Source organism: Malus sylvestris, chromosome 9 (assembly GCF_916048215.2).
Source record: "Malus sylvestris chromosome 9, drMalSylv7.2, whole genome shotgun sequence".
Taxonomy (NCBI): domain Eukaryota; kingdom Viridiplantae; phylum Streptophyta; class Magnoliopsida; order Rosales; family Rosaceae; genus Malus; species Malus sylvestris.
The window spans coordinates 15,279,779-15,289,795 of record NC_062268.1 but is presented as its reverse complement, the minus strand read 5'-3'; the positions used below and the strand labels follow the sequence as shown (position 1 = coordinate 15,289,795).

At 36.7% G+C, this 10,017-nt stretch overlaps 1 long non-coding RNA gene across 1 annotated transcript; it reads right to left on the bottom strand.

Annotated features, from left to right (window-relative positions):
* Positions 1-7,569: 7,569 nt before the first annotated feature.
* On the bottom strand, positions 7,570-8,695 carry LOC126634272 (uncharacterized). Its single transcript, XR_007627264.1, has 2 exons — positions 8,441-8,695; positions 7,570-8,334 (listed from the first exon to the last, which is right to left on the bottom strand). It is a non-coding gene; the product is annotated as an uncharacterized LOC126634272 (long non-coding RNA).
* Positions 8,696-10,017: the final 1,322 nt, after the last annotated feature.

Genomic DNA, 10,017 nt, shown 5'->3' with positions numbered 1-10,017 from the left:
TATCCTTCAATCAGGTTGGAAGGGCCTGAGAGGGTTGTCAGATGTGCATTCTTAGGTATGAAGTTAGTGAAATAGATGTGTTCATGAAAAACGATGTGCGTGGTTGCATTATCTGCCAAACAACTAAATTCCCCACTAGTCATACCAAGAATGAAAATTAATTTGAATTGGCCACATGCATAAAAGTTCTAAAAACAAATATCCATTCAAAATAATTTGAAGTGTTCAAGGATGGTAATTAATTAAAAACTTAATATCCAAAAAAAAAAAATCACCAACAAATAATCCAAACATAAAGGAAAATTGTTCAAAATTAAATAAAAAAACAAGAAGGGGTTGGGCCACTAGGTGGATTTCGGCCCCAATGTCTAAATTTCAACTAGAAAAATAGTTTATGTCTAAGATTCTAATCTTCCATAGGGGTGATAGCCTCTTGAAAGTCAAAAACCTTCATCTTAGTACTCTCATATTCGTCCACTTGCACAAAGTTTGATTTAAACTTCTTACGATTAGAATGATATTCAGCTACAACCTTTTGTAGAGCTCGGCAAAAACGGGACCAATAGTCATTTGAACCACAGTGATAGCACATATGTGTATCCATGGTTTCAGGTGCTTTGTCCTTATTCTTGAAGTTTGGGACCTTGGGAGCAATGTTATGGCACTTCTAGGATTTGTTTTCTCCCTTAGATGGTCCTTGGCTCTATTGACCTTGACAGGGTGGCTTCTGGCTAACCCAACCATGCCTATGTTGGTGATTTGGGCATTTGTTTATGCTATAATGTGTTTCAGGCACAGCAGTCGCCTTACTAGGTCGAGCTTGATGATTTTTCATCAACAGCTGATTCTGCTTTTTAGTGAAAAGTAAAACAGAGATCAAATCCGAAAACTTAGTCAACTTCTAAACTCTATAGTGTTGCTGCATGACAATATTAGTAGCAGAGAAGGTCGAATTAGTCTTCTACAAGAGATCATCTTCGGTCAAGGTCATGTTACAAAACTAGATAATTGATCAGATTCGACAAACTTCAGAATTATACTCATTCACAGACTTAAAGTCTTGGAAGCGCAAATTCTGCTAGTCATGTCTTGCTTTAAGCAAGAAGATGTCATTTTGGTGATCAAAACGATCAGCTAAAGCGACCCACAGTGCTCGTGGATCCTCCTCAGCAAGGTACTCGGTTTGCAGTGCATCATGAATATGTCTTCGGATGAAGATCATGGCAGTGGCTTTCTCAACCGCCAACCAAATTGTCCCTCATCTTCAATGGTGGGACACAAATTCTTTGTAGTGAGGTGAAGCTTCACATCTTGAACCCACTTGAGGTAGTTCCTTTCAGAGACCTCCAAGGCGGTGAAGTCGAGTTTGTTCAAATTTGACATGTTCCTATCACAAAATAAATAGACAAGATGTTATTAGTGTAATGGAGAAGAATATCAATCCATTCACATATGAGTATAACATTCAGGTTCTAATAGACATGTATTGGTTTAAATTCGCATGAAAAAGCTTTGGGTTTTCATGGGTGATGTTTTTAAGGAAAACTTCAGGTTTTCAAACAAGGCATGTTTTTAGAAACTTCATGTTCCGAAATAATTATGAACTTCAGGTTCATATGTTCCTGCAAACAAACACAAATATATATACAGAAATATGCAACAACAAAACATGCAAATAGAACTTCATGTCTATAATTATAATTGAATTAATTATTTGAACTTCAGGCCAAATTTAAAGTGTGGGTGAAAAAATTATAAAACCCAAAAGTACTTAAAAAATAGATAATAAACACTTACGGCCCAAAATGATAGGCTACAAAAAATTAAGCCGTGAGGTCCAGGCCCAAACTTGGGCTGGAATGGACGGATCAGGCCAAAGGGTTTCAGGCCCAAGGCAACAAACAGGCTATCAAGGAAAGCTGGGCCCAAAATAGGCCTAGACGAGGCCGCTGATCCAATGCGACGGGGAGTATAGATACACCATCGAGGCTGAGATCCGATGTGTTGCAGCGTATGAAGTCCACAATAGTCGCGTGGGCTGGGTTCCACTGCACGGAGACACGGGGACACCAAAGCCCAATTAGGCTGGTGTCGCGAGTGGGCCGAGAAAGTGAGGTTTGCAGTAGGCCGCGACATGCAAACCCAAAACCCAATGCTAGGTTTTAGATTGGGCTGAGAATAGCCAAAGCCCAAGATGGCTGGGTTTTTGGGTTAGAAAATCATCCCAGCCGTGTGCTGGGTGTGCTCGCCAGGGAAGAACACCGGACCTGTCGCTTGTGGTAGCAGTTTGGGGTTATGGTTCACCATAGAACAATTTTCTAGGTGACAGAGAGTGAAATCTAGACTTTGACGAACCAAGAAACCCTCAAGTTCGAGTTAGGGTTTTCAAATTCCTACAAGATTACAAAAATCTCGGCCACGATTTTGACGGGGATGACTACAGGTCGTCAGGAAAGGCATTCGTGGTTGCTGAGCATGGCTACAGGCCATGATTTTGTTAGAAAATCAGCGGTGACGTAGGTGATGGCGTCGGGTTCTAGGTTTGGAGACTAGGGGGCCCCATGGTCTCGGCTTGCTCGCGGGTGTGGGTTCGAAGAACCCTAGAAAAAAAAATTCTTATTTTTTCTTGATTTCCATATTATAATTCAATGCATATTGACAAATAATTTAATGCATGAGCAGATATAGGATGCAATTCATGGCAAATATCAAATTCACATAATTCAACAATTATGGATATAATGCATACACAATTTATGTAGAATCTAAAATTCGAAAACGTAAAGTTGGGTCATGCATTATGGTAAATGTTAATGCTATCAGGACTGCAAAAATATCAAGATAAAAACCATTGTTTTGGAAGAACCTGATTGCGTGATGACATTGGTGAACTGGTTTGATGCAGAAAACTTCCACGTCAGATTCCCAAGCGCAGCAGTAGGAGTGTGTTGATAACGTATTGTGGCCTATTTTATTTGACAAGGGGAAGGGGGCCAGTGGCATAGAAAGAGAAAATAAAGAGAGATGTGTTTGTAGGGTTGTGTAGAGGAATGTGTGTTATCCCCCTACGCAATGCCTTTATTTATAGTAATAAGATAGAGAAGAAATCATTCTCTTCCAAGGAATACAAGTCCATATGGGAAAGCATAACTAGAATCAAATCTAATCTAGGATTTACACAATCACACTTAAACTAGAAGTTTATAACATTTTGAGTACTTTCCTTCATCCTTATATATATACACACACACACACACTACTTGTTTCCCACATACACATTCCCCTTCTTCTACCACAAAAATATAATACTTATAAAGTAAAAATAGAATAGTTATCAAACAAACTAACTAGGTCTTATATTTTTATGGGGTGCTGAGGGCCTTTTGATCCAATGAGCATAAAATAATATGGAAAACGATCACGGTGATTCCCCTCTAAATCATTGATCAACGTACAAAATAATCGATTGTTTATTTTTAAATCATATGAGCGTAAGACGTATTTTTTATTGACAATCGTCTAAGTCTACATGTATCCATTAATTCGTTTATTCGAGCGCGTGAGCACTCACATGTTTAAATTGTGAAGGAATAAACAATTAAAAGGGTGGGACTTCTGAATATGATCTGTGCATTCGATCACGATTCACGCCTTTAATAATTGAAGTTTCACATTAGAACATAAGTACGTCTTACGCAACCCTCTTTAGTCCCCACGATCCATTCATTTTTGAGGCAAGAGGATATGCCAATTACCTGGTTGACCATTAATCCTCATGACTAGCAATTCCACAATTTGGTTGTTTTGGTAATCAATACCAACCAATCACAATCAAAATTAAATAAATATATAATTTTGCTTTCACTATTAACGAAGGGACCAGGCTTCCCCAGACCCTAAAAAATAAATTAAAAGAGGCCGAAATTATTGCAGATATCGATCAAGAAAAAGACCTTTTTTTCCTCTTTTTTTCCAAGTGATTATTGTGAAAAGAGATTAGCAGTCGGCCACAGCTAGCGAGAATAGATAGGCAACCCACCTAAGCTGAGCAATTGTTCCTATCACAAAAACAAGGACCAAATTTGTTGTTCCTTTTAATGCGTCTCTTGAAGTACACTGAATTGGAACCATGCATGCCCACAAGTTCACATGGACATGGGCAGAGATACTCCAAATGATCGTGATCACGCTCGTGTTTTTATCTTACTTATATGCATGCATGCTTCACATGCAACTTAACTAGCAAGGACAGTTTGTCTTCAATATGTGTTTATGCAAACTAGGGATGATATCGTGCAAGCTAGGTTATAAGGGATTTGGAATGGAAAACGTGGCCATAAAAGTGGTTGTTTGGTTCAACATTTTCTGCGTGCATGTAGCTGAATCACTATTATAAACAGGTGCACATAATTATTCTACCGACATTCAATTTTTACTTATAATTTGGGGAGCAAGTTAATTTAAACTTCATGATGACCACTGTTGTTAAAAAGAAAAAAAACTACGAAAGGATTTAATTGAAGTTCTGCCATACATATGGGAGCAGAGGCATATGAACCCGGGTGGTCTCGGGACCACTCAAAAGTCCAAAGAAGTGTCGGTGAAGACCTCTGAGGACCACCCAACGGTCTAAACATGTGGTGAAAGAAAGAAGACCACCATGGTTGTGCAGATGTGGTGCAACATAAGCTTTGAACCAATAAGAAAGACCAACATAGCTTTGTTGTTCTTGGACCTAAGTTCCTACGCAGAAGAAAGACTCTCTCCCCCTTTCCCACTTGACCAATTCCCTTTTTTTTTTTTATTGTTTTCCATTCAAGTTATGCCACCAAGGATTTTAATTAACAAAGGGATGGTGTATTACTCAATCAATACTTTTTCTACCATCTGTTCGACACCATTAATTCTTTTAAAATTCATTATAATTAAATACGATCTCTGAAAAATATTTCGTAAAGTACTACAAACTTGTAATCACTTGAACTTTCACCTCATACCATCAAATTCACTAAAGTACTAAAGCAAAAGTTATAATATTTTTATATGTTATATGTTAAATAGTAAACCAAATTAAAATAACAAACTCAAATTCTCAATTTCAATATAGTTTTTAAGCATAAATAGACACTTATTTATATGATATATAATAAATTTACGTAAATTTGTTTAGTCCGCCTAGATCCCGTCTAGGCACATAGGTGCGAGGTCCTAGCCCGTCACCTGAACGCCTAGCGTACCTTGATTATGACAACCTAATATATTAGAATTCTGGATCTGCTAATTAGTAAAAAGAAGAGTTTATTAATTTGATTTCTTTCTTAAAGAATGTTAACGTTATTATCAGCATATATTTCATATTTGAATCTCTTTCGGTTTTGATGAATGGACATGTTCTGTTCAATTAGGTCAACCAAAAGCCAACTGGCATCCCTATCTCCTGTGGATGACGTGGTGATTACTTAATATGAAATCGTGACATGGCATCATAGTCAGCACTTACGTGTTGCACACTAATCATGTTGGTAAATTATCCAGGTGGGTCATAGTTATCATTTTAATTGGAAAGGGATCCTCTCCGGATCCCTTTCACCTAATCCTCCTTATCAAATAATTCAGGTTTTTGAAATTTGATCCAACGGTTAAAATTATTATAACTTTAAAAGTTGGCTCATATTTTTAACTGTTTAATCAAATTTCAAAGATCCAGATTATTTGACGAGGAATATTAGGTGGAATGGGTCCTGAGAGGATCCCTTCCCATTTTAATTGCCAATTTTTCTTGGCTAATTATATTAACACCCCACAAATTGTTAAATATACCCCACACACTTAATACACCCCACATTTTCTTTTTCACTTAAAAATTATCTTAATACACTCCACTTACTTTCTCATAATATCCCCACACCCTACATTCTCAATATACATCTTATATTTTGTACATGCATCTCACATTTTCTTTACACCCCACATTTCTCAAATCTTATAACACTCATTTTTAATTTTCAGGGATTGAATCTGACCATATGAACACTAAAAGATGAATATGAATATAGAAGTTTAAATAATGCAGCAAACGCAAGACTAAATAATTATCGATGTCATCAAAATCACTAAAACAATGAAAACTATGAAGTCTTACCTCATGTGAAGCTCCTAAAACATTGATTTCGTGTTCCATTCGTCAAAAACTATTTTTCTTAATCAACATGTTTGATAGTTGAGAAGATAAATAATACGCTAAAAGTGATTTGGGGTGTATTTATAAATCTTTATTTTTTTTTAAACCTAATAAGATCAAAATTGTCATTACATAGTGGAGTAAATAAGTCATTTAATATTAAATTTTAATATGAGGTGTATTCAACATTTTGTGGGGTGTTAATATAAAAACCCTTTTTCTTTTGTTGATTGCTCATGATCACCATTTTAATATGTATTTCTTCGGTTGAGATATCATCAATTTACCATTTTTAATTTTTTGTTATTGCATGATTTTGTTTTTAATTTTTGAGGTTGTTGTCTCCCATGTGTCGTGGCTCTTTGGCCCGGTTTAATATGGACTATTAATTTGAATAAGACTATTCATTACATTGAAGATATTTTGAAGATTACTCGAAGAAAAAATATCATTACTAGTTCTTCTAAAAATGAGTAATTTTCAACTTGAACAAAATAAAAAAATTATCATCCATTTTTCTCGTCAAAATGCTTTAAAATTGTAAATAGTCTTATCAAAGATAGAAGCCTTTAAGTACTGTTTGGTAAAATCATTACTCTTGTGAAATTTCTTTTCTTCATGAATCATGATCTTTTGCTTTTCCTTTGGTGTAGTTAAAATATTTTTAATTGGATTGCTTTAACCTATCATAATGGTGGATTATAAAGGAAAGCAAATGTGGTATTAGATGCATGCAGCAATTAGGGGTGGGCGCAGTGCTGTTCGGTGTAGTTTCGAATGAAACCGCAACCGAAATCGAAACTTTTTGTAGGGCAGTTCGGTGCGGTTTTAAAGCCAAAACCGAAATGAACGGTTTGGTTTAGTACGGTTTCAAACGGTTTCGATTTGGTTTTTGAGAAAAAAAATGTACAATTTAAAATATACACTTATTTATGCATAAGACGGTCTTATTTTCCTCATATATTAATTAATGAATATGCAGCAAAGCCAAAAATAGCGACAACAATGCAGCAAAACTGCAGCAACAAACAGCGGCAAAACTGCAAAAAAAGAGGAAACATAAAATCTGGCACCATCTAGATGTCAATCTTCCTCAAATTAAGGGATTAGACTTAATAAGAATCCCATGGAAAGAGGAAACATAAAATCTAGCAGCATCAGTCACCCCATATCATCTAACATCCATATGCAGCATCAGTTAGGGCTAGATTCGGTTCAAATTGGTTCGGTTTATTGCTAAAACCGAAACCGAACCAAAATTTTGGTTCGGTTCAGTTCAGTCCATTTTTTTTTCGGTTTTGGTTTTCTTCGGTTCAGTTTCGGTTTTTTTAGTTTTCAAAAAAAAAAAAAATTGAAATCGGAAATTTTAAATAAATTGAGACATAAGATTCACAATGTGATGGCGCTTATACATTCATCGGATGCAGAAAGGACAGAACATAACATCAAGGTCAGTGGCAAGCTAAAGGACAAATTAGATTAGAGTTACACATTTGAAATTCAACAGTTTTCACTTTTAAGATTTACACCCTAGCTTATGTGTGATATGATGTCTATTCCATGTACAGGTTGAGGAGCTGAATGGAATCACAAGTCCTACCTTTTTCCTTGATAGCTTATGAATTTCGTTCTGACTACAGGAAGTATGCCAACCATGGCATAGCAATCGGGTTGCAACAAACACATTCCTACCCATACCAATCTCTGTTATGTATCCATCAATCCATTCCCCACCCCACTGCCTATATCCCCTAACCTCCCACATGCAAATAAAACCCGAACAAGGCTAAAACTATTAGGCCTCAAACCCATCTCCAACAACCCGCAAAACGTATCAATAGCTTCTCTGTACCGGCGAGCTTCAATGTACCCACAAATCACGGTAGTCCAAAAAACAACATTTTTCTCCGGCATTTCATCAAATATATTATGTGCATGTTCCAAATACGCACATTTCACATACAAACAGAGCAAACAGGTTTTAACATAAACATCGAAGTCGAACTCCGTTTTCACCACAAGGGTATGAACGTTCATACCCAATTGGAAGTCCGATCGCCTCGCACACGCTTTCAGATGTAGAAGCACCTCCTTGTCAGGATTCATCAGATGCACAACCAATGGTTACAAACCCTTAAATCAAAACCTCCCATCTAATTGACAACCCATTCCTCACCCATCAGATTCTTCTAATTGACAACAATAGTAAGCATTACTATCAAAGAACATATGTAGAACATGAGAGACTAACTGACTAACCTTGCCAAGGAAGTCGTGGGTTAAGAGACTCAAGACTGGAAACGACGAAAGGACTCAAAGCCAGAGGAGGTCGCGGGTCACGCCATCACGGGTCATGGGGGCGAGAGATTGAGAGTGAGATGGGTCGCACCGTCGCAGGTCGCAGATGCGCTGAGAGGCAGAGGTTGAGAATGGGAAGTGGGAACTTGGGATTTGGGAAGGATAAGGGAAGGGTTTCAGACTGAAAGATGGAAAGCCCGAAGGGTACGGGTAGGAATTATCTTCAGATTGAAATACGACACCGTTTAAGTAATAAAAATATTAATTTATAAGATTATAACTTCGATTCGGTTCAGTTTTCAAACCCCAGAAAGCAAACCGAACCAAATCTTTGGTTCGGTTCGATTTAACAGTTTAGGTGGTTTTTGTTCGGTTTGGTTTGGTTTTCGTTTTTTTTTTCAGTTTTCGGTTTTTTGAACTCACCCCTAGAAACAATATGCATCATCAGTATGTAGCATCAGTCATCCCACAAGAAAAAACAAAAGAACAATGAAAACAAAAAATCAATAACAGACGATTTGCAAAACAAGAAAGAAAGAGAGGAAAAAATTCTTAAGTGGAATAAGCTGCTTAACTTCATAATTTTCATTGTCCTATGAGTAAGAAAAGTTGCATTCATGAAAATTCTTGATTTTGCCATCAATATATAATGTGGTATGCAGAACACTCGAAGAAAGTGCTAATGTTATTCCAACCCCCTCACTATGACCGATGCTCAGTGCTTACAACAGAAATAAACATAGTTTCATCTCATCCCATGTTAAAGATTCAATGGATTCAACTTCGATTTCACATCCAAGACTTTAAATTGAATCTTTGATTCAAACGAACCCTAACTGTAAAATTAATTTAATTACAAATTATTAATTAAACTAACTAATACAAGTTCCAAATTCTTACCATATTAGCTGGAACGAAGAGCAAGTGAATGATTTGCCAATTTTGTTTTGCAGAGCTTTTGATTTGCAGAGTTTAGGGCTTGCAGATGAAGGGGATCTAGGGATGCAAGCAGTAAGGTCGCAGAGATGCAAATAGCCAGGTTGCACATAGTGAGTTCAGGGCACTGATGTCGACTGCAGAAAAGATGAAGATGGGTTTTGACTTTTGAGAGAGATATGAAAATGAGTTTTAAGAAGATGAGTTTTAAGGAAAAGATGAAGATGAGTTTCAGCCTTCACGACTTGAACTTAAAGTGAAAAATTGGATAATAGTCCAGTAACCTAGTTGAACTAATTAAAAGTTTAAAACATAACATGCGGTTTCAGTTTCGGTACAGTTTTGAAAACCCAAAACCGAAACCAAACTGTTTTCTTTGCTGCAGTTCAGTTTCGAAACTGAAACCGTTTCGAAACCGTTTCAAAACCGCAAAACCAAATCGTTCGGTGCGGTTCAATTCGATTCGTGTTTCAGTTTCGATTTTCGATTTCAAGTGCCCACCCCTAACAGCAATACACAACTATCAAAAGTTGAAAATAAAGGGTTTATGATAGATTAGAATTCTCTACAATCTCACAATTCTCAAAATACTATCTCAATAA